Source organism: Balaenoptera ricei, chromosome 14, assembly GCF_028023285.1.
Source record: "Balaenoptera ricei isolate mBalRic1 chromosome 14, mBalRic1.hap2, whole genome shotgun sequence".
Lineage (NCBI taxonomy): Eukaryota > Metazoa > Chordata > Mammalia > Artiodactyla > Balaenopteridae > Balaenoptera > Balaenoptera ricei.
This window is the reverse complement of record NC_082652.1, coordinates 16,372,802-16,398,790: the sequence shown is the minus strand read 5'-3', so window position 1 is coordinate 16,398,790 and position 25,989 is coordinate 16,372,802. Positions and strand designations below refer to the sequence as shown.

The 25,989-nt window shown below is 38.1% G+C and overlaps 1 protein-coding gene across 9 annotated transcripts in view; it reads right to left on the bottom strand.

Annotated features, from left to right (window-relative positions):
* The window catches only part of TMEM116 (transmembrane protein 116), a 188,575-nt gene that overhangs the window by 128,976 nt on the left and 33,610 nt on the right, over positions 1–25,989 (bottom strand). The window lies entirely within an intron of this gene.

Below are 25,989 nucleotides of genomic sequence, written 5' to 3'. Positions count from 1 at the left end.
GCTCAGGAATATAACGAAAGAGAGGAACCTCAGATAAATACGTTTTGTTCCTAAGATGTATAGTAAGAAGAGGCTGAAACTTTTGGTTAAGTGAAACTTTTGGTTTTGTTACCCTTTCTGTGATATTTTTCTCAATTTCTCCAGTTAGAATCAATCACTTCTTTCATATTCCTAGTTTATACTTTTATTAAAGAACTGAACTTGCTTTGTGCTGTAATGATTTATATAAAGTATATATGTCCATCCTCCCATTAGGTTTTAAGCTCCCTGAGGTGAGGAACCATATTTGTATCTATATTTATACCACCATACACATAGCCAATCTCATCTTCTAGAAGCTTAACACAGAGCTTTATGTACAGCAGGCACTCAACAACATGAGGTGAATTATTACTAGAACTGTAAACTCCATGAGGGTAGGAAATTTATTTATCTTTTTCATCAATGTGTGCTCCAGAGTGTAGTATAGTGACTGGCACATTGTAAACACTCAATAAATATTTATCTAATAATTTTGAGTTCCTTTATCCAAGGCCACAGGCAGGTGCAAGTTTAGCTTTCTGAGAAGATCTGTAGAGAAAGATCCCCCAAACTTAACCATCATTACTAAGGTAAACATGTGAGAGAAGTGATGGTCTATAATAGGAAATAATGTCCTCTAAATTACATGGCTCTCCAACACTGGCAGTAAAATTTTAAATGTGATCTGATTCCCTTGTCTTCCCCTCTCCTATTGCTTCCATGCTGAGGCAGACGTCTTATGAAGCAGTAGGTAATTTCATTTAAGCCCAGTAGAGGGAATCAGGATGTCATTATATCCGATACATTCCTCCACCCTCACAATAGACACATAAACATTCTAAATTTGACCTTTCTTGCAATTTTCAGATTTAAAAGTCTGTTAAAGCCTGAGAGGTATTCTTGTCAATAACCTTGACCATTGTGATTAATGTTAACATTCTACAATGTCAAACAGAAGTGACTAATCGTAAATTTATCATCTTAACTACTTTGTATTCTTTTGAGAAACTTAAGACTCATCAAATCCATCATCTTTATTTTCCTAAAATCCCAGTGAGGCAAATAGTTATTGAATGGTTACCATGTACAAAGGAGAATCTATAATAGGGAAGACAAACAAGAACATTCCACTCAATCTTATATTTGTATGATGCTTTATAACTGAAAAGTACTGTAACATATATGCTGACATTTATTTACCCAATTTTTGTGATGAGAAAACCAAGACTATAAGTGAATTAGTGTTTTAAAGTGACTTAAGGTCTGTTAGGTGGCAGAAAGTATTTTGCTTCTATTACTAAATTAATAAAAAACTAATGTAAAACGTTATTTGCCCAAAATCTCTCCTACACCAGCTGGAGGCAGATCCAAGAAGGTAACTCCAGAGCCCTGGTTTTCAACCAGACTTTTTTTTTTTAATTGCCTATATCTAAATGAGACCTCAGGGCTTCCCTGGTGGCGCAGTGGTTAAGAATCCGCCTGCCAATGCAGGAGACACTGGTTCAAGCCCTGGTCCGGGAAGATCCCACATGCCGCAGAGCAACTAAGCCCATGCGCCACAACTACTGAGCCTGCGCTCTAGAGCCCACGAGCCACAACTACTGAGACCACGCGCCGCATCTACTGAAGCCCGTGTGCTCTAGAGCCCATGCTCTGCAACAAGAGAAGCCACCACAGTGAGAAGCCCGCGCACCGCCACAAAGAGTAGCCCCCGCTCGCTGCAACTAGAAAAAGCCCACACACAGCAATGAAGACCCAACACAGCCAAAACTAATAAATAAATATAAAATTAAAAAAACAAAACAAAACAAAAAACTTCATAAATGAGACCTCAATAGCTTATTTAGTGCACTCTTTCACAAGATGAACATATCTAAAACTATCTCAAACATGTAGTTTTCTACTTCTTTGTAAAATTGTCTTGAAAAGATGGTAGCCCAACATTATCACAGAAAATAGAGACAGAGAACAATTAAGTATAAAAATACTCTCAGATGAGGTTTTCTGAACAATTTAATTCTGCCTCTATGCAGTCAGAACCCATTTTCTGAGGAACAGAAAAAAAAATGGGAGAGTTCCACTCTAACGTAGACTCGAGACATCCCAAAACACTTAGGATGACAGGTAAAGCTATTTCTATTACATGGATCTAGGGTACAAGGGATTTTTGTTGCTGCTTTTCAGAGTGCTTACTTCTAACAAAGGGAATTGGTCATGATACAAATCTGTTCTGCTACAGATCAGACATGGTGCCATGGCATTAATCAGATGTTGGCTAAAAGCGGTAAAAGCTAGCTCAAGGGGGCTAGGATCAGAAATATACCCATATAGAATGGCCTAGTGACTCTCAGCATAGCATTAATCCAGGGAGGTGAGCTATGAAATAGCAAAAATTATTTGAACTCTTTTGATATTTAATCCATTAGAAGACCCTAAAAATCACAGTAATAATGTTATTTAAACCCCCAGCCACTCTAAAATTTAAGCCTTGAAGTTAGGCAGGTTAAGTCCAAGAGGTCAGAGGGGCAGTGAGAATACATTAACTAGCAAAGATCATGAAATCTAATCCTAGATGAAAGAATATTTTACTAGACCCAGATTTCTATTGCCAGACAGATTCAGAAAGTAACAGATAAGTAACTATGTGGAGGAAAAGAAAGGCCTGATGGTCAATTCTGTTCTTAAGGAGGTAAGCAGAGATCCTATTTTACCTCCAGAAATAATTATAATTTAAAAAACAACAATAGTTTACACTAAGGGCAAGCACTTTGCATTTGTTATCTAATTTAATCTAATAAAGAATCCTATCATTATTCCTATTTTACATGGGGAAACTAAGACTTAGAGAAATTAACCTGCTTAAAAATCACCAGATAATCACAGCTGGGATTTGAACAAAGGTCTGTTTGACTCCAAGTTCTTTGCCTTAACTCTAAGCTACAAACTTCAAGTCATTTGCAATCCAAACTGGTATCTCTAAATTACCTGACTAGCACATTCTTTCAGGAAATGAAACAGTTCCTTCAGAAAAGATGACTGTTGACACTTCAACTTGTGCCAAAATAAACACTAGAATAGCCAAGAATAAATAAGAGAGGCTGACTAGGGCAGTGTCTGGCACTGTAATTTCCCCCCCTATCTTGTTTCTCCATAGCAGTTATCTTTGATAAACAAAAATATTAGCACAGTAATACTTCCAGACCCTTTTGGGAAAAGCATGAATTTTTTCCTGACCCCAAGATTGATCTGGGGGACAATCATACACAACCAAATTAATCCTCTCAGTGGAGAGCTAGTCATCTAACAGAATTTTAAAAATCTCAGTATTTTAGACTATGGATCAGATTCCATCTTTCTGAGCCTAATGCTGTAGTCTAGACAAAGTATTCTGATCCAAATACTATTCCAGTACTGTAGCATCTACTTAGCTGGTTGCCTGAGCTCACAAAGAAACAGCACTTGGAAAACCCCACATCTCAACTTATTAATCAAGACTAAAATTACTTCTGATGGTTTGGTTCTCAAACTTACTTTGCTCCTCAGGTAAGTTCCAGAACAAAAGACTGAGATCGGCTGGGACCTGGGGCCCTTTACCAGAGTGCTTGTACTTGCACCTGGAGGAACATCTCCTCCAGCAACAGAATACAAAGAAACTGTAAGGGACTAAAAATAACTGCATGCATATGGAGTTGGGGCAATTATGAACAATAAGATACAAAAAGGCCACGAATCAACTGCCATTTCTGAGGTGCTGGGAGCAAAGGCAGGTACTGCGCATGATCCCTGCACACAGCATCACCAAGGGGGTGGGCAGACCACCTAAGCTGGCCTCCTGCCCAACCCACGGATCCACCCCTACCCTCACCAGCTTGCCACCCATCCCACGAGCAAGGGCACCTGTTACTTGTTTTTGCTCCTCATGCTACAGCACGAGTCCCAATAAAGCCTTGACTGAATTTCTTGTCTGGCCTCTTATCAATTTCCATTGATTAAAGAGTCCAAGGATCCCAGTCAGTAACAAGAATAGCTCTTGGTAAATGGTTGATTTCTTCTGTTTCAGTTCAGTGAAGTGGCGTAAGAGTGACCCAGCTATACTGAGCCAGTTCTCTCCCCAGTCAGCTCTGGGTTTCCTACAAAACTCTTCATTATCTGAATCAGGAAGTAACCCAATAACTGTAGGCACATAATGAAGTTATAAGAAGTGAATAAGCCTGGTTCTAATTTGCACCCCACATCCACCCCAGTAGAGGAGAAAAAGTTCAAAACAGAAAAATATTCATGTGTCCTGAAGCTTTAGCATCCTAAACCTGGAAAAAACTTTGAAAGGAGATTTAGTACAATAATTTCCAAATGCTGGTTTAGAAATTAGTGTTGATCCCTGACAAAACAGTCATTAGTCTAAGAAATACTGAGAAAAATATAGGCTATGTTATAAGTTTTTCATACGGCTACATTTACTGATTTAAAGAAACCATCCTTTATTCTGAGATTATATTTTGCCCAATTTTTAAGTATCAATTATTATTCCCACAACTAGGGTGCCTGCAGGCTGCTGGTGGGGGACTCTGACGCCCAAGGAGATGGGAGGAACCCCAGAGTGAACCAGTAGGACGTAGGGGGACTGAGGTGGGGAGGAGGAGTGGAGGCCAGACAGGATCGGCGACCCTGAGGTGAGGGAGATCAGGAGAGGCAGGTGGGAGGGACTCTCCAGGAGGAGCGGAGGGTGATCGCCTGGCCCACTCAGGCCGGGGAGCCTGCTGTGTCCCGAGGCTGGTCCCCTGCCCTCCAAGGCACCCCCTTACCCTCCTGGCCACATTGGTCCTGGGGCCATAGGAGGGAGGCCAGGAAGATCAGGAGAGTCAGGCAGGAGGGGCCCTCTCAGACCCCAGACCAGAGGAGCAGGAGAGGAGAAGAGGGTGTTTGCCTTGCCCACTCGAGCCCAGGAAGACTGCTGGGCTCCCAGGTGAGGTCTGCTGCCCTCTGAGAACAGGGGTTGGGGGCATGCCTGGGCCCCTTCTGTTCCTTGAGCCTAAGCCCCACCACCCACAGCCCACAGGGGTCCTAAGCATTGGCCCTGCCCACCACCCAAACCCCGCCCTTTTTTTTTTTTTCTTTTTTTTTCCTCCTCCTCTTTTTTACTATTGTGGTACTGATGTACCTTCCGGTTGTGATTTACCTATATTTTTATTTTTACATTCTTTCTATCATGTCTGTTAGTTTCCTAGTCTAATTTTACTTTTTACTTTGTTATTGTTTTTTGGTGTTTTTTTTGCCACCCCACGTGGCTTGTGGGATCTTGGTTCGTGAGCTTGGGGTCGGGGGGAAGCTCCTGCGCTGGGAGCTCTGAGTCTGAACCACTGGACTAACAGAGAACCTCAGACCCCAGGGAATATTCATTGGAGTGAGGTCTCACAGAGGTTCTCATCTCAGCACCAAGACCCAGCTCTACCCAACAGCCTACAAACCCCAGTGTTGGAAGCCTCAAGCCAAACAATGAATAAAACAGGAACACAATCCCACTCATAAAAAAAAAAAAAATGAGATGGCAAAAAAATATGTCACAGATGAAGGAGCAAAGTTAAAACCTACAAGACCAAATAAATGAAGAGGAAATAGGCAATCTACCTGAAAAAGAATGCAGAGCAATGATAGTAAAGATGATCCAGAATCTCAGAATCAGGATGGAAGCAAGGATTGAGAAAATACAAGAAAAGTTTAACAAACATCTAGAAGAACTAAAGAACAAACAAAAAGACATGAACAACACAATAACTGAAATGAAAAATACACTAGAAGGAATCAATAACAGGATAACTGAGGCAGAAGAATGAATAACTGAGCTGGAAGACAAAATGGTGGAAATAACTGCTGAGGGGCAGAATAAAGAAAAAAGAATGAAAAGAATTGAAGACAATCTCAGAGACCTCTGGGACAACACTAAATGCACCAACATTAGAATTATACGGGTCCCAGAAGAAGAAGAGAAAAAGAAAGGGTCTGAGAAAATATTTGAAGAGATTATAGTCGAAAACTTCCCTAACATGGGAAAGGAAATAGTCACCCAAGTCCAGGAAGCACAGACAGTCCCATGCAAGATAAACCCTAGGAAAAACACACCAAGACACATATTAATCAATCTAACGAAAATTAAATTCAAAGAAAAAATATTAAAAGCAGCAAGGGAAAAACAGAAAATAACATACAAAGGAATCCCCATATGGTTATCAGATGATTTTTCAGTGGAAACTCTGCAGGCCAGAAGGGAGTGGCATGATATACTTAAAGTGATGAAAGAGAAAAACCTACAACCAAGATTACTCTACACAGCAAAGATTTCATTCAGATTCGACGGAGATGTCTAAAGCTTTTCGACAAGCAAAAGCTAAGAGAATTCAGCATCACCAAACCAGCTTTACAACAAATGCTAAAGAAACTTCTCTAGGCGGGAACCACAGGAGAAGAAAAAGACCGACAAAAACAAACCCAAAGCAATTAAGAAAATGGTAATAGGAACATACATATCAATAATAACCTTGAATGTAAATGGATTAAATGCCCCAACCAAAAGACACAGACTGGCTGAATGGATACAAAAACAAGACCCATATATATGCTGTCTACAAGAGACCCACTTCACACGTAGGGACACATACAGAATGAAAGTGAAGGGATGGAAAAAGATATTCCATGCAAATGTAAGTCAAAAGAAAGCTGGAGCAGCAATACTCATATCAGATAAAATACACTTTAAAAAAAAGACTGTTACAAGAGATAAGGAGGGACACTACATAATGATCAAAGGATCAATCCAAGAAGAAGATACAACAATTATAAATGTTTATGCACCCAACATTGGAGCACCTCAATACATAAGGCAAATGCTAACAACCATGAAAGGAGAAATCGACAGTAACACAATCATAGTAGGGGACTTTAACACCCCACTTACACCAGTGGACAGATCCTCCAAACAGAAAATAAATAAGGAAACACACACTTTAAATGACACAATAGGTCAGATAGTTCTAACTGATATTTATAGAACATTCCACCCAAAAGTGGCAGATACACTTCCTTCTCAAGTGCACACAGTACATTCTCCAGGATAGATCACATCTTGGGTCACAAATCAAGCCTCGGAAAATTTAAGAAAATTGAAATAGTATCAAGCATCTTTTCTGACCACAACGCTAGGAGACTGGAAATCAATTACAGGAAAAAAACTGTAAAAAACAGAAATACATGGAGGATAAACAGTGTGATACTAAATAACCAAGAGATCACTGAAGAAATCAAAGAAGAAATTAAAAAATACATAGAAACAAATGACAACAAAAACACAATGACCCAAAACCTATGGGATGCAGCAAAAGCAGTTCAAAGAGGGAAATTTATAGCAATTCAATCTCACCTCAAGAAACAAGAAACATCTCAAATAAACAATCTAACCTTACACTTAAAACAACTAGAGAAAGAAGAACAAAGAAAACCCAAAGACAGTAGAAGGACAGAAGTCATAAAGATCAGAGCAGAAATAAATGAAATAGAAATGAAGAAAACAATAGCAAAGATCAATAAAACTAAAAGCTGGTTTTTTGAGAAGGTAAAGAAAACTGATAAAGCCTTAGCCAAACTCATCAAGAAAAAAAGGGAGAGGACGCAAATCAATAAAATTAGAAATGAAAAAGGAGAAATCACAACTGACACTGCAGAAATAAAAAGGATTACAAGAGACTACTAAAAACAACAATATGCCAATAAAATGGACAACCACGAAGAAATGGACAAATTTTTGGAAAGGTACAATTTTCCAAGACTGAACGAGGAAGAATTAGAAAATATAAACAGACCTATCACAAGTAATGAAATTGAAACCGTAATTTAAAATCTTCCAAAAAACAAAAGTCCAGGACCAGATGGCTTCACAGGCGAATTCTATCACAAATTTAGAGAACAGCTAACACCAATCCTTCTCAAACTCTTCCAAAAAATTGCAGAGGGAGAAACACTCCCAAATTCATTTGATGAAGCCACCATCACCCTGATACCAAAACCAGAAAAAGATATCACAAAAAAAGAAAATTATGGACCAATATCACTGATGAACATAGATGCAAAAATCCTGAACAAAATACTAACAAACAGAATCCAACAGCACTTTCAAAGCATCATACACCATGATCAAGTGGGATTACCCCAGGGATGCAAGGATTCTTCAATATATGCTAATCAATCAATGTGATACACCACATTAACAAATTAAGGAATAAAACCATATGATCATATCAATAGATGCAGAAAAAGCTTTTGACAAAATTCAGCACCCATTTATGATTAAAAACTCTCCAGAAAATGGGCATAGAAGGAAACTATCTCAACATAATAAAGTCCATATATGACAAACCCACAGCAAGCATCACACTCAATGGTGAAAAACTGAAAGCATTTCCACTAAGATCAGGAACAAGACAAGGATGTCCACTCTCCTCTCACCACTCTTATTCAACATAGTTTTGGAAGTCCTAGCCATGGCAATCAGAGAAGAAAAAGAAATAAAAGGTATACAAATTGGAAAAGAAGAAGTAAAACTGTCACTGCTTGCCAATGACATGATACTATACATAGGTAATCCTAAAGATGCCACCAGAAAACTACTAGAACCAACCAATGAATTTGGTAAGGTTGCAGGATACGAAATTAATGCACAGAAATCTCTGGCATTCCTATACACCGACAAATGAAAAATCAGAAAGAGAAATTAAGGAAACACTCCCATTTACCACTGCAACAAAAAGAATAAAATATCTAGGAATAAACCTGCCTAAGGAGGCAGAAGACTTGTACTCAAAAAACTATAAAACACTGATGAAAGAAATCGAAGATGACATAAACAGATGGAGGAATATACCATGTTCTTGGATTGGAAGAATCAATATTGTGAAAATGACTATACTACCCAAAGCAATCTACAGATTCAATGCAATCCCTATCAAACTACCAATGGCATTCTTTACAGAATTAGAACAAAAAATTTTACAATTCAAATGGAAACACAAAAGACCCCAAATAGCCAAAGCAATCTTGAGAAAGAAAAATTGAGTTGCAGGAATCAGGCTCCCTGACTTCAAACTATACCACAAACCTACAGTAATCAAGACAATATGGTACTGGCACAAAAACAGAAATGTAGATCAATGGTACAGGATAGAATGCCCAGAGATAAACCCATGCACAGATGGTCACCTAATTTATGACAAGGGAGGCAAGAACATACAATGGAGAAAGGACAGCCTCTTCAATAAGTGGTGCTGGGAAAACTGGACAGTTACATGTAAAAGAATGAAATTAGAACACTACCTAACACCATACACAAAAGTAAACTCCAAATGGATTAAAGACCTAAATGTAAGACCAGACAATATAAAACTCTTAGAGGAAAACATAGGAAAAACACTCTTTGACATAAACCACAGCAAGATCTTTTTTGACCCACCTCCCTGAGTAAGAGAAATAAAAACAAAAATAAACAAATGGGACTTAATTAAACTTAAAAGCTTTTTCACAGCAAAGGAGACCATAAACAAGACAAAAAGACAACCCTCAGAATGGGAGAAAATATTTGCAAATGAAACAACAGACAAAGGATTAATCTCAAAACATACAAACAGCTCATGGAGCTCAATAACTAAAAAACAAACAATCCAGTTAAAAAATGGGCTGAAGACCTAAATAGATATTTCACCAAGGAAGACATACAGATGGCCAACAGGCACATGCAAAGATGCTCAACATCACTAATTATTAGAGAAATGCAAATCAAAACTACAATGAGGTATCACTTCACACCAGTCAGAATGGCCATTATCAAAAAATCTAGAAACAATAAATGCTTGAAAGGGTGTGGTGAAAAGGGAACCCTCCTGCACTCTTGGTGAGAACGTAAATTGATAGAACCACAGTGGAAAACAGTATGGAGGTTCCTTAAACAACTAAAAATAGAAGTACCATATGACCCAGCAATCCCACTACTGGACATATACCCTGAGAAAACCATAATTCAAAAAGGGACATGTACCACAATGTTCATCACAGCACTATTTACAATAGCCAGGACATGGAACTAACCTAAATGTCCATCTACAGATGAATGGATAAAGAAGATGTGGCACATATATAAAATGCAATATCACTCAGCCATGAAAAGAAACGAAATTGAGTTATTTGTAGTGAGGTGGATGGACCTAGAGTCTGTCATACAGAGTGAAGTAAGTCAGAAAGAGAAAAACAAATACCGTATTCTAATGCATATATATGGAATCTAAAAAAAAAATGGTACTGATGAACCTAGTTGCAGGGCAGGAATAAAGATATAGACATAGAGAATGGACTTGAGGACACGGAGTGGGAGGGGGAAACTGGGGCAAAGTGAGAGTAGCATCGACATATATACACTACTGAATGTAAAACAGCTAGTGGGAAGCAGGCATTAGCACAGGGAGATCAGCTCAGTGCTTTGTGATGACCTAGACGGGTAGGATAGGGAGGATGGGAGGGAGGCTCAAGAGGGAGGGGATATGGGGACATGTGTATGCTTATGGCTGATTCACTTTGTTGGACAACAGAAACTAACACAGTATTGTGAAGCAATTATACTCCAATAAATATCTATTAAAAAGAAAAACCTAAATGATGAAAATATTCCATTTTTAGGGAAGTATTTCTGTCTTGATATGCAGGTTTCTACAGAGTATTAAGTTAGGTACCAGGATGCTCCAGTAACATGGAAAAAGAGAAAAGAGTCAAGTTTGGGTTTGCTTTTGTGACATAATAAGAAACATAAGGGTAAGCTGGGACAAAGTGAGAGAGTGGCATGGACATATATACACTACCAAATGTAAAACCGATAGCTAGTGGGAAGCAGCCGCATAGCACAGGAAGATCAGCTCGGTGCTTTGTGACCACCTAGAGGGGTGGGGTAGGGAGGGTGGGAGGGAGAGAGACACAAGAGGGAAGAGATATGGGGATATATGTATATGTATAGCTGATTCACTTTGTTATAAAGCAGAAACTGACACACCATTGTAAAGCAATTATACTCCAATAAAGATGTTAAAAAAAAAGATTAAAAAAAAAGAAAGAACTATATATTTGGTCTCTGTCCCTGGTTGCTGACACAGAGCTCAAAAACCCTTGGAATTTCCTGGGTGACAGGAGTGTCTTTTGTTCTAATGAGGCGATTCGTGGTAGGCTCCTGGCTAGCTTCAGGACTGGGGCTGGTCACCAAACAGATCAAGCCATAATTAGAGGCTTGGAACTTTCAGCCCTATGTCCAATCCTCCGGGGAGGGGAGAGAGATTGGAAATTGAGTTAATAATTGATCATGCCCACATGATGAAGACTCCATAAAAATCTCTATAACAATGGAATTCGGAAAGCTTCTGGGTTGGTGAACACATCCATGTGCCAGGAGGGTGGCCCACCTCAACTCCATGGGGACAGAAGCTCCTGTGCTAAGGACCCTTTTGGACCTCGCCCTCTCTCTCTCTCTTTTTTTTAAAATTAATTAATTGATTAATTTATTATTTTTGGCTGCATTGGGTCTTCGTTGCTGCACACAGGCTTTCTCTAGTTGCGGTGAGCAGGGGCTACCCTTCGTTGTAGTGGGCAGGCTTCTCATTGCAGTGCCTTCTCTTGTTGCGGAACACAGGCTCTAGGCGCACGGGCTTCAGTGGTTGTGGCAAGCGGGCTCAGTAGTTGTGGCTCATGGGCTCTAGAGCACAGGCTCAGTAGTTGTGGCACACAGGCTTAGTTGCTCCACAGCATGTGGGATGTTCCTGGACCAGGGCTCAAACCCATGTTTCCTGCATTGGCAGGCGGATTCTTAACCACTGCACCACCAGGGAAGTCCCCGTATCTCTCTCTTCATCTGGCTATTCATCTGTGTCCTTCATTATGTTCTTTATAATAAACTGGTAAATGTTAAGTATTTCCCTGAGTTCTGTGAGCCATTATAATTATATTATTAATAGCAAATTACCAAACCTTAGGAGGGGGTCATGGGAACCCTGATTTGTAGCCAAGTTGTACAGAAGAGAGGGTAACCTGGGCACCCACTTCTTGCAACTGGTGTCTGAAGTGGAGACCAGTCTTATGGGACTGAGCCCTTAACCTGTGAGATCTGTGCTAACTCCAGGTAGTTAGTGTTAGACCTGAATTGTAGGATACTCATTTGGTGTCTGGAGACTTGAGGAACTGGTTGGTTGGGAACAACACATTTGGTGTCAGAAATGTTGTGAGTAGAGAAAGTTTTCCTTTAGCTTTTTAATGTAATAATAGAATAATCAATTATACCATCTAATTCCCAGCTCAAAAGTGGAGAAAATAGAAAGTATTCTTAAACAATTCTTACTAACTGAGTAGTGGTAAAGGTGAAGGTTAGGTCCTAAAGATCTACTTAAAATATTTTCATCTGAATTTGTCTAAGGAGAAATTTAGCTATGGTACCAGACTCAAGGTGATCTCTTAACTAACTAACTAGTTATGATCTCATAAGTAGTGCTAGGAAACTTTGATTCTGTAAAACTGATGCCTGGGTGTGTTCTTAAGTTAAATAGGTAAACAGTAATGGATTATCAGAAGATCCAGACTGGCTATATAAAAAAATGACTCTGAATGGAAATTTCCACTCTATAGACAGGTGAAAAGGGAAGAAACAAGGGTCTCTCAATCCACCCTTTTCCACTGGATCCCAGTCAGGAGAGGGAAGAAAAAGGAAGTTCTCCTTTCAGGGGTGGCTGTGGCTCACTGTGGGGACAAGGACACAGGTGGTAGTAGGGAATATTCATTGGTATGAGCTCTCCTGAAGGTTGCCATTTTGATACCAAGACCTGGCCCCACCCAACAGCCTACAGGCTTCAGTGCTGGGATGTCTCAGGCCAAACAACCAACAGGGTGGGAATGCAGCCCCAGCCATCAGCAGACAGGCTGCCTAAGTCTTCCTGAACCCACAGCCACGTCTAAACACACCCCTTGAAATGGCCATGCCCACCAGAGAGACAAGACCCAGCTCCACCCACCAGTGGGCAAGCACCAGTCCCTCCCACCAGAAAGCCTGCACAAGCCTCTTAGACCAGCTTCACCCACCAGCGGGCAGACACCAAAAGCAAGAGGAACTACAATCTTGCAACCTGCAGAACAGAGGCAGCAAACACAGAAGGTCAGACAAAATGAGACAGCAGAGGAATATGTTCCAGACGAAGGAACAAGATAAAACCCCAGAAGAAAAACTAATTGAAGTGGAGATAGGAAATTTACCCGAAAAAGAATTCAGAGCAATGACAGCAAAGATGATCCAAGATATTGGAAAAAGAATGGGGGCACAGATGGAGAAGATACAAGAAATGTTTAACAAAGAGCTACAAGATATACTGAACAAACAGAGTTGAACAATACAATAACTGAAATGAAAAATACACTAGAAGGAATCAATAGCAGAATAAATGAGGCAAAAGAACAGGTAAGTGAGTTGGAAGACAGAATGGTGGAAACGCTGACATGGAACAGACAAAAGAAAAAAGAATGAAAAGAAATGAGGACAGTTTGAGAGACCAACATTAAACACACCAACATCTGCAGTATAGGGGCCCCAGAAGGAGAAGAGAGAGAGAAAGGGCCTGAGAAAATATTGTAAGAGATAATAGCTAAAAACTTCCCTAATGTGGGAAAAGAAACACTCACTCAAGTCCAAGAAGCGCAGAGAGTCCAATACAGGATAAACCCAAGGAGGAACATGCTGAGACACACAGTAATCAAACTTACCAAAAATTAAAGAAAAAGAGAAAATATTAAAAGCAACAAATAACATACAAGGGAATCCCCATAAGGTTATAGTTGATTTTTCAGCAGAAACTCTGCAGGCCAGAAGAGAGTGGCATGATATATTTAAAGTGATGAAAAGGAAAAACCTACAACCAAGAATACTCTACCCAGCAAGGCTCTCATTCAGATTCAAGGGAGAAGTCAAAAGCTTTACAGACAAGCAAAAGCTTTACAGACAAGCAAAAGCTAAGAGAATTCAGCACCACCAAAACAGCTTTACAACAAATGCTAAAGGAACTTCTCTAGGTGGAGAAGAAAAAGACACAACTAGAAATAAGAAAATTACAAATGGGAAATCTCACCAGTAAATGCAAACATACAGTAAAGTTAGGAAATCATCCATAAACAAATATGATATCAAAGCCAGCAATCATGAGAAGAGGAGAGTAAAAATGCAGGATATTGGAAATTTATTTGAAATCAAGAGACCAGCAACTTAGAAACAATCTTTTATGTACATAGACTACTATATCAAAACCTCCTAGTAAGTTCAAACCAAAAATCTACAATAGATATACACACAAAAAAGAAAGAGGAATCCAAACACAACACTAAAGATAGTCATCAAGTCACAAGAGAAGAGAACAATAGAGGAAGGGAAGGAAAAAGACCTACAAAAACAAATCCAAAACAGTTAACAAAATGGCAATAAGAACATACATATTGGTAATTACCTTAAATGTAAATGGATTAAATGTTCCAACCAAAAGATATAGACTGGCTAAATGGATACAAAAAACAAGACCCGTATACATGTTGTCTACAAGAGGCCCACTTCAGATCCAGGGACACATAGAGACAGAAAGTGACGGGATAGAAAAAGGTATTCCATGCAAATGGAAAGCAAAAGAAAGCTGGAGTAGCAATACTCATATCAGACAAAATAGACTTTAAAATAAAGACTGTAACAAGATACAAAGAAGGACACTACATAATGATCAAGGGATCAATCCAAGAAGAATATATAACAATTGTAAATATATATGCACCCACCAAATGAGCCAAAAAAGGAGAAATTGACAGTAACACAATAATAGTGAGGGACTACAGTACCCCACTTACATCAAAGAACAGATCATCCACACAGAAAATCAATAAGCTAACACAGGCCTTTAATGACATTAGACCAGACGGACTTAAATGATATTAATAGAGCATTCCATCCGAAAGCAGCAGAATACACATTCTTTTCAAATGCACATGGAACATTCTCCAGGATAGATCACATGCTGGACCATAAAGCAAGCCTCAGTAAATTTAAGAAAACTGAAATCATATCAAGCATCTTTTCCGACCACAATGTTATGAGATTAGAAATCAACTAGAAGAAAAAAAAACTGTAGAAAACACAAACATGTAGAGGCTAAAAGTATGCTACTAAACAATCAATGGATCACTGAAGAAATCAAAGAGGAAATAAAAAAGTACCTAGAGATAAATGAAAATGAAAGCATCACGATCCAAAACCACGACGGAGCCAGCCCTTCTCTGGCTGGAAGCAGCATTTCTCTGGGTGCCAAGGTGAGAGTGGAAGTGGTGTTGTGCAGGGAATGGGGGGCGAGGCACCACGGGTCGGCAGGCAAGACGCGAGGTTCATGGTGCTGGGCTGGAGGTCAAGGATGCATTCCAAGACAGTTCTAAAAATACGTCACCAGCTCCAACCTTATAGTTGACCTAGCCATGGAAAACCTCATTGGAACCTCACGAGATCAGACCATACTGGCACTCTTAAAAACCATTCCCATCAAAAAGTATCAGGAATGAAAATCAGGAATGATATATACCTACGACTTCAAGAAAGTTCCTGTATCAGCTAACAGTTTAGCAGATCAGCTAGTTTCTTTGATCATCAAGCAGGCGTAGTCAACCCACTAACACAAAAGAGGAAAACGTCTCTATATCAGTGTTTTTCACATTATGCATGTGACCCATTTAGTAGGTCATGAAATCAATTATGTGAGTCACAACGAACATTTTTAAAAACAAAATAAAATATAAAATATCAGAGTGCTTTGCATGAATCCTTTGTCAGAATTTTATACCTTGCAAGGAATACTAAGGTCAGTTTCAATATGTGGAAAGATATTTGATGGAGGGGATATGAGGAATAGGATGTACATTGATTGCCTAAGAAATGGTTTTTCAATCATTTGTCTGCTGATGTCTTATTTGGTTTTCATAATAACAAGGTTGATGTGCAGTCTAGTTGATATATTACCATGACTTGCAACTGGATATAAAGTCTGAGATGTTCCACTGAGATTCAGCTGCAAACTGCATTTTTTGGAAAGATGTTATCTAGGCTATAAATATATATATATATATATATATATATATATATATATATATATATATACACACACACACATATACACACACATACACACATGAATAGCAATTATAGTTAGTGGCAAATATTATAATTGCCTCTTTTCAAAATTGCTTTTAAAATGGATCATTTCTTTTTTAAAAGAAAGAGGAATAATGAAGTGAAATATGCAGAAACATGTTCAAGTTCTACTGCTGGATCTCGAAGTATGAATAGTGACAATATTGAGAAAAATGTTCACTCTAATCTGCAAACATCAACTTCGTCTGAGCCACATTTCAAAAAGAAAAAAGTAACTGCAAGACGTTATAATGAAGATTATTTAAAATACGATTTTATCAAATGTGAAAACCCCTTTGAAAATGACAGACCTCAGTCTGTTATTTGTAATAATATTCTCACAAATGAAAGCTTAAAACCTTCAAAATTAAAAAGGTACTTAGAAACACAGCATGCTGAACTTATTGATAAGCCTCTTGAATACTTTCAAAGAAAGAAAATAGATGTAAAGTCATCAACACAATTTCTTAGTTGCTCTATTACTGTTAGTGAGAAAACATTATCATCATATTTAGTTGCTTATCATGTGGCAAAAGAGAACATGGCTCACACAGATGCTGAAAAAATTATTCTTCCAGCATGTTTGGATATGGTGCATACAATTTTTTATGATAAATCTGCTGATAAATTAAAAACTATTCCTAGTGATAACACAATATCTCTTCAAATTTGTACGGCTGCCGAACATTTAGAGGCAATGCTTATTACTCGGTTACAGTCGGCAATAGACTTTGCAATCCAGCTTGATGAAATCACGGATACTGGAAGCTGCACAGCACTTTTAGTCTATGTCAGATATGCGTGGCAAGGCGATTTTATGGAAGATTTTTTGTGTTGTTTAAACTTAACCTCACACCTAAGTGGATTAGATATTTTCACAGAATTAGAAAGGTGCATTGTTGGTCAGTATAAATTAAACTGGAAAAACTGCAAAGGAATTACAAGTGATGGAACAGCAAACATAACTGGAAAACAGAGCAGAGTAATTAAAAAATTGCTACAAGTTACTAGTGCTGTGTGGAATCACTGTTTTATACATCGTGAAGCGTTAGCATCCAGAGAGATTCCACAGAAGCTCATGGAAGTATTGAAAAATGCAGTGAAAGTTGTTAACTTTATTAAAGGAAGCTCACTAAATAGCCGACTTCTTGGAACATTTTATTCGGAGATTGGAGCTAATTATACCCACTTACTGTATCATACCAAAGTTCGTTGGTTGTCTCAAGGGAAAATACTAAGCAGCGTTTACGAACTCAGGAATGAGATCCACGTTTTTCGCATTGAAAAGAAATCTCATTTGGCAACTATTTTTGAGGATGATATTTGGGTAACGAAACTGCCATATTTAACTGATATTTTTGGAATCCTTAATGAACTACATTTAAAGCTACAGGGGAAAAACAGTGATATATTCCAACATGCCAAACGTATCCAAGGATTCCAGAAGGCATTATTGTTGTGGCAAGTGAGGCTTAAAAGCATCCGTCCTAGCTACTACATGTTTCCAAGGTTTTTGCAACACATTGAAAAGAATGTTGTTAATGAAAACATTTTGGAAGAAATAAAACTAGAGATATTGTTGCATCTCACTTCTCTATGTCAAACTTTTAACCATTTATTCCCAGAAGAGAAATTTGAAACATTAAGACAGAATTGTTGCATAAAAGATCCATTTGCTTTTCGAAACCCAGAATCAATAATTGAGTTAAACTTGGTGCCTGAAGAAGAAAATGAATTATTGAAGCTCAGTTCTTCATATACATTGAAGAATGATTATGAAACACTGAGTTTATCAGCATTTTGGATTAAGATAAAGGAAGACTTTCCTTTGATAAGTCAAAAGAGTATCCTGCTATTATTACCATTCACAACAACTAGTTTGTGTGAACTAGGATTTTCAGTCTTAACCCAGTTAAAAATAAAGGAAAGGAATGGATTAAATGGTACAGCAGATATGCTAGTAGCATTATCCTCCTGTGTTCCAGACTGGAATGAACTTATGAACAGGCAAGCACGCCTACCACGTTAAATAAATCTTTTTGTTTTTAATTGGAGTATAGTTGCTTTACAATGTTGTAAATTGCTTTACAATGCTGTAAATTTACAATGTTGTAAATAAATCTTACCTGGGGCTTTTTTTTGCAAAAAAAAAAAAAAAAAACCTATGTGACACATCAAAAGCAGTTCTAAGATGGAAGCTTATAGCAGTACGATCTTACCTCAGTAAACAAGAAAAATCTCAAATAAACAACCTAACTTACACCTAAAGCAACTAGAGAAAGAAGAACAAAGAAAACCCAAAGTTAGTAGAAGGAAAAAATCCTAAAGAGCAGAGCAGAAATAAATGAAATAGAGATGAAGAAAACAATACAAAAGATCAATGAAACTGAAAGCTGGTTCTTTGAAAAGATAAACAAAATTGATAAACCTTTAGCCAGACTCATTAAGAAAAAAAGGGAGAGGGCTCAAATCTATAAAATTAGACATGAGAAAGGAGAAGTTACAATGGACACCACAGAAATACAAAGGATCACAAGAGACTACTACAAGCAACTATATGCCAATAAAATAGACAACCTAGAAGAGATGGACAAATTCTTAGAAAGGTACAATCTCCCAAGACTGAAAAGGAAGGTACAGAAAATATGAACAGACCAATCACAAGTACTGAAATTAAAACTGTGATTTAAATACTCCCAACAAACAGAAGTCCAGGACCAGGTGGTCTCACAGGCAAATTCTATGAAACATTTAGAGAACAGTTAACACCTATCCTTCTGAAACTATTTTTTTAAATTGCAGAGGAAGGAACACCCCCAAACTCATTCTATGAGGCCACCATCACCCTGATACCAAAACCATACAAAGATACCACAAAAAAAGAAAATCGTAGACCAATATCACTGATGAACATAGATGTAAAAATAGTCAACAAAGTACTAGCAATCCGAATCCAACAATACAATAAAAGGATCATACACCATGATCGAGTGGGATTTATCCCAGGGATGCAAGGATTTTTCAGTATTCTCAAATCAATCAATGTGATACACCACATTAACAAGTTGAAGAATAAAAAACATATGATTATCTCAATAGATGCAGGAAAAGCTTTTGACAAAATTCAACATCAATTTATGATAAAAACTCTCCAGAAAGTGGGCATAGAGGGAGCATAACTCAACATAACAAAGGCCATATGTGACAAACCCAGAGCTAACATCATACGCAACAGTGAAAAGCTGAAAGCATTTCCTCTAAGATCAGGAACAAGACAAGGATGTCCACTCTTGCCACTTTTATTCAACATAGTTTTGGAAGTCCTAGTCATGGCAATCAGAGAAGGAAAAGAAAGAAAAGGAATCCAAATTGGAAAAGAAGAAGTAAAACTGTCACTATTTGCAGATGACATGATACTATACATAGAAAATCCTAAAGATGCTACAAGAAAACTACTAGAGCTCATCAATGAATTCAGTAAAGTTGCAGGATACAAAATTAATACACAGAAATCTGTTGCATTTCTATACACTAACAGTGAAAGGTCAGAAAGATAAATTAAGGAAATAATCCCATTTACCATCGAATCAAAAAGAATAAAATACCTAGGAATAAACCTAACTAAGGAGGCAAAAGACCTGTCTCTGAAAACTATAAGATGCTGATGAAAGAAATCGAAGATGACACAAACAGATGGAAAGATATACCATGCTCTTGGACTGGAGGAATCAATTTTGTGAAAATGACTATACTACCCAAAGCAATCTACATATTCAATGCAATCCCTATCAAATTACCAATAGCATGTTTTGCAGATCTAGAACAAAAAAATCTTAAAATTTGTATGGAAACACAAAAGACCCTGAGGAGCCAAAGCAATCTTGAGAAAGAAAAACGGAGCTGGAGCAATCAGGTTCCCTGACTTAGGACTATACTATAAATCTACAGTAACCAAAGCACTATGGTACTGGTACAAAGACAGACTTACAGATCAATGGAACAGAATAGAAAGCCCAGAAATAAACCCACACACCTATGGTCAATTAATCTATGACAAAGGAGGCAAGAATATACAATGGAGGAAAGACAGTCTCTTCAATAAGTGGTGCTGGGAAAACTGGACAGCTACTGTAAGGGAATGAAATTAGAACGTTTTCTAACACCATACACAAAAATAAACTCAAAATGGTTTAAAGACCTAAAGGCAAGACCAGATACTATAAAACTCCTAGCGGAAAACATAGGCAGAACACTCTTTGACATAAATTGCAGCAAAATCTTTCAATCCATCTCCTAGAGTAATGGAAATAAAAACAAAAATAAACAAATGGGGCCTAATTAAACTTAAAATCCTTTCCACAGCAAAGGAAATCATAAAACGAAGGGCAACACACAGAATGGGAGAAAATATTTGCAAATGAAATGACTGACAAGAGATTAACCTCCAAAAGATGTATGCATCCCTATGTTCACTGCAGCACTATTTACAGTAGCCAAGACATGGAAGCAACCTAAATGTCCATTGACAGAGGAATGGATAAAGAAGATGTGGTACATATATATAATGGAATATTACTCAGCCATAAAAAAGAATGAAATAATGCCATTTGCAGCAACATGGATGGACCTAGAGATTATCATACTAAGTGAAATAAGTCAGACAGAGAAAGACAAATATCATATGATATCAGTTATATATGGAATGTAAAAATAAAAATGATACAAATGAACTTATTTGCAAAACGGAAACAGACTCACAGACTTAGAAAATAAACTTATGATTTACCAAAGGGGAAAGATGGGGGGAGAGAAAAATTAGGAGGTTGGGATTAACATATACACACTACTATATATAAAGGGAACTCTACTCAATACTCCGTAATAACCTATATGGGAAAATAATTTTTTTTAATTGGGGTATAGTTGTTTTACAATGTTGTCTTAGTTTCTGCTGTACAACGAAGTGAATCAGCTATATGTATACATATATCCCCTCCCACTTGGATCTCCCTCTCACCCACCCCTATCCCACCCATCTAGGTCTCCACAAGGCACCAAGCTGAGCTCCCTGTGTTATAGAGCAGGTTCCCACTAGCTATCTATTTTACACACGGTAGTGTATATATGTCAATCCCAATCTCCCAATTCATCCCACCCCCCATTCCCCCCCCGCCATGTCCACACATCCACTCTCTACATCTGTCTCTATTCCTGCCCTGCAAATAGGTTAATCTGTACCATTTTTCTAGATTCCACATATATGCATTAACATATGATATTTGTTTTTCTCTTTCTGACTTACTTCACTCTGTATGACAGACAGGAGAAGAATTTGAAAAAAAAAGATATGTGTATATGTATAACTGAATCACTTTGCTGTATACCTGAAACTAACACAACATTGTAAATCACTTATAATCCAATATGAAATTAAAATTAAAAAAAAAAAAGAAAATGGCTCTGCCTGTTTACCTAGGGCTGGTGGAAAACTATACTTAAGCCAGACTTGGAAAGTTTCAGGCTTCAGTGATATTCAGTTTAAAAAGAGACTTCAGAGACAAGAGAGGTCTCACTGGGTGGTTAGAACCTTAACTCTTAAAAGAGGTGTTGAGGGAGTTCCCTGGTGTCCTATTGGTTAGGATTCCTGGCTTTCACTGCTGTGGCCCGGATTCAATCCCTGGTCAGGGAACTGAGATCCCGCAAGCCATGTGGCACGGCAAAAAAAAAAAAAAAAAAAAAGAGGTGTTGAACTATATACAATGCAGTTCTGGTTTGATATTGACCAAGATTTCCTAATCTCTGATTCAGTGTACTTTCTACTATTTCTTTTCTAATGGATTATACAGTTGGAGCATATTTTATCTTCTCATCAGCTCTCTTGGGCCTGTGAGCTTTTGGTAAATGATTGATTTCTTCTGTTCCAGTTCAGTGAAGTGGCATAAGGGTGCTGTGGCTGTATTGAGCTAATTCTCTCTGACCAGCTCTGGCTTTCCTGTAACTAGCCAAAAATCTAGAACAGAACATCTAGGCAACTTCTGACAAATTTTGGGAGAAGGAGGCACTAATGCCTCGACAGATCAGCACAGTCAACCTATCTTGTCAAGAGAAGTTTCTGCCTTATCAAACATATCTCTCCATAGGAAAGTATCAAAAATGAGGTTCTGAAACCTTGCCAAACAGAGAGATAAACTGAATCCACTTTCAGGACTAGGAAGAAGCAACTCTTGGTATAGGATACAAGATTAACATACAGAAATCTGTTGCATTTCTTTACACTAACAATGAAGTATCGGGAATTCCCTGGCAGTCCAGTGGTTAGGACTCTGCACTTTCACTGCTGAGGGCCTGGGTTCAATCCCTGGTCGGGGAACTAAGATGCCACAAGCAACATGTGGACATAAATAAATAAATAAATAAAGTGTTCATCTGTTTAAAAAAAAAAAGCAATGAAGTATCAGAAAGAGAAAGTAAGAAAACAATCCCGTTTAAAGTCACATCAAAAAAATAAAATAAAATACCTAGGAATAAACCTGACCAAGGAGGTGAAAGACCTATATACTGAGAATTATAAAACACTGATAAAGGAAATTGAAGATGATTCACATAAATAGAAAGATATCCCATGTGCTTCGATTGGAAGAACTAATATTGTTAAAATGGCCATACTACCCAAAGCAATCTACAGATTTAATGCAATCCCTATCAAATTACCCATGACATTTTTTACAGAACTACAACAAATAATCCTAAGATTTCTATAGAACCACAGGAGACCCAGAATTGCCAAAGGAATACTGAGGAAAAAGAATGAAGCTGGAGGCATAACCCTTCCAGACTTCAGAAAATACTACAAAGCTATAGTAAACAAACAGTGTGGTACTGGTACAAAAACAGATGTATGGATCAATGGAACAGAATAGAGAGCCCAGAAATAAACCAACACACCTACAGTCAATTAATCTTCAACAAAGGAGGCAATAATATACAATGGAGTGTATAATTCAGCCAGTGGTGTTGGGAAAGCTAGACAGCCACATGTAAATCAGTGAAGTTAGAACACTCCCTTACCCCCTACACAAAAATAAACTCAAAATGTCTTAAAGACTGAAATATCAGATATGACACCATAAAACTCCTAGAAGAGAACACAGGCAAAACATTCTCTGACATAAATCGTAACAATGTTTTCTTAGGTCAGTCTCCCAAGGCAACAAAAATAAAAACAAAAAATAAACAAATGGGACCTAATCAAACTTAAAAGCTTTTGCACAGCAAAGGAAACCATAAACATAATAAAAATACAACCCACAAATGGGAGAAAATATTTGCAAATGATGCGACTGACCAGGGATTAATCCAAAATATACAAACAGCTCATACAACTCAATAGCAAAATACCAAACAACTCATTCAAAAAATGGGCAGACCTAAATAGACATTTCCCCAAAGAAGACACACAGATGGCCAACAGGCACATGGAAATGCGCTCAACACTGCTAATTATTAGAGAAATGCAAATCAAAACTACAATGAGGTACCACCTCACACAGATCAGAATGGTCATCATTAAACAGTCAACAAATAACAAATACTGGAGAGGGTACGGAGAAAAGTGAACCCTCCTACACTGTTGGTGGGAATATACATTGGTGCAGCCACTATTGAAAACAGTATGGTGGTTCCTTAAAAAACTAAAAATAGAAGTACCATATGACCCAGCAATCCCACTCCTGGGCATATATCTGGACAAAACTCTAATTCAAAAATATACATGCACCCAAATGTTCACAGCAACACTATTTACAATAGCCAAGACATGGAAGCAACCTAAATGTCCATCGACAGATGAATGGATAAAGAAGATGTGGTATATATACACAATGGAATACTACTCAGTCATAAAAAAGAATAAAATAATGCCATTGGCAGCAACGTGGACAGACGTAGAGATTATCTTACAAAATGAAGTAAGTCAGAAGGAGAAAAACAAATACCATATGATATCACATTTGTGTGGAATCTAAAATGACACAAATGAACTTATTTATGAAAGAGAAATAGACTCACACACATAGAAAACAAACTTATGGCTACCAAAGGGGAAAGGGGGTAGGGGAGGGATAAATTAGGAGTTTGGGAATAGCAGATACAAACTACTGTATACAAAATAGATAAACAACAAGGTCCTACTATATAGCACAGGGAAGTATATTCAATATCCTATAATAAACCATAATGGAAAAGAATACGGAAAAGAATAGGTATATACATGTATAACTGAATCACTTTGCTGTACAGCAGAAATTAACACAACACTGTCAATCAACTATACTTCAATTTTTAAAAAAGAGAGAACATTGGACAACAACAACAAAAAAGAAAAGAGCCACATTAAATAGTATTTTTTTTCCCTCCAAACTGGCAGAATTTATCAGGAGGAAATGCAATGGGGAATATTAAAAGTTTTACTTTAATTTGGAAGAATCTGGACATTTTTTTCTTTTCTAAAGAATAATTTAGACATTTACTAAGAATTATTTATATAATATATTCTCCTGAGTCTGCCAAGTTAACCCTGAATATCAAAAGGCTGAAGTTTTTTAGCATAATCTCAGTCCCTGAGCTTTATTTATGACATTTGTACCAAGCACCTGTGATTTAAAAAACACTTGATATTACAATAATAACACAATGAATCCTGGCCTAATGATCATCACATAGGTGGTTAAAAAATACACTTTACGGGGCTTCCCTGGTGGCGCAGTGGTTGAGAATCTGCCTGCCAATGCAGGGGACACGGGTTCGAGCCCTGGTCTGGGAAGATCCCACATGCCGCGGAGCAACTGGGCCCGTGAGCCACAACTACTGAGCCTGAGCGTCTGAAGCCTCTGCTCCGCAGCAAGAGAGGCTGCGATAGTGAGAGGCCCGCGCACCACGATGAAGAGTGGCCCCTACTCGCCGCAACTGGAGAAAGCCCTCGCACAGAAACGAAGGCCCAACACAGTCAAAAATTAAAAAATAATAAATAAATAATAAATAAAAAATTAAAAAAAAATACACTTTATGAACTTCACAAAAACAAACTAGGACTTCCACTTCTGGCCAAGATGGAGTGACAAGAACTGGATTTACCTTTCTGACAAACAAAAAAACCCTGACAAAACATTTAAAACAATGGTTTTCAAGACACTAGATATCAGATAACAGAGGACAGTGATCTCTGAAACATGGGAAACATAACATGAACCATACAATCTCCTCAGCTTACCTCCTAGAGAGAATTTCCATGCTGCAGTATAGGAAGAGGAAACTGAGGCAGAACATGGCAGACTCTGAGTTGAGGAGACAGACCAGAGAATCCAGGGAGACCAAGGCAGCTAGTGTTTATAGAACAGAGTGCCAGAGAGGAAAGAGATGCTCAGAGAACCCTAGAGATTTGCAGAGGGTCCTCCTGGAGTATTCAACCAACTACTGATTGGTGTGCTTGCATAAGGAAACTACCCAAAGCTGGGGAAAGAACCATCTAAAAGAAATAGAGAGAATGGTATCTAGAGATCACATAAGGCTAAGAATAGTGCCTGTCTGGCCGTGTGCTCGGAAGTCCCGCAGATCTGTCTCTTGCTTCAACAGTGTTTGGACAGAACAGACCCAGGGATGCCCCTTGAGCCAGCCTATGACCACCCTCCAACTTTTTTCCAGTT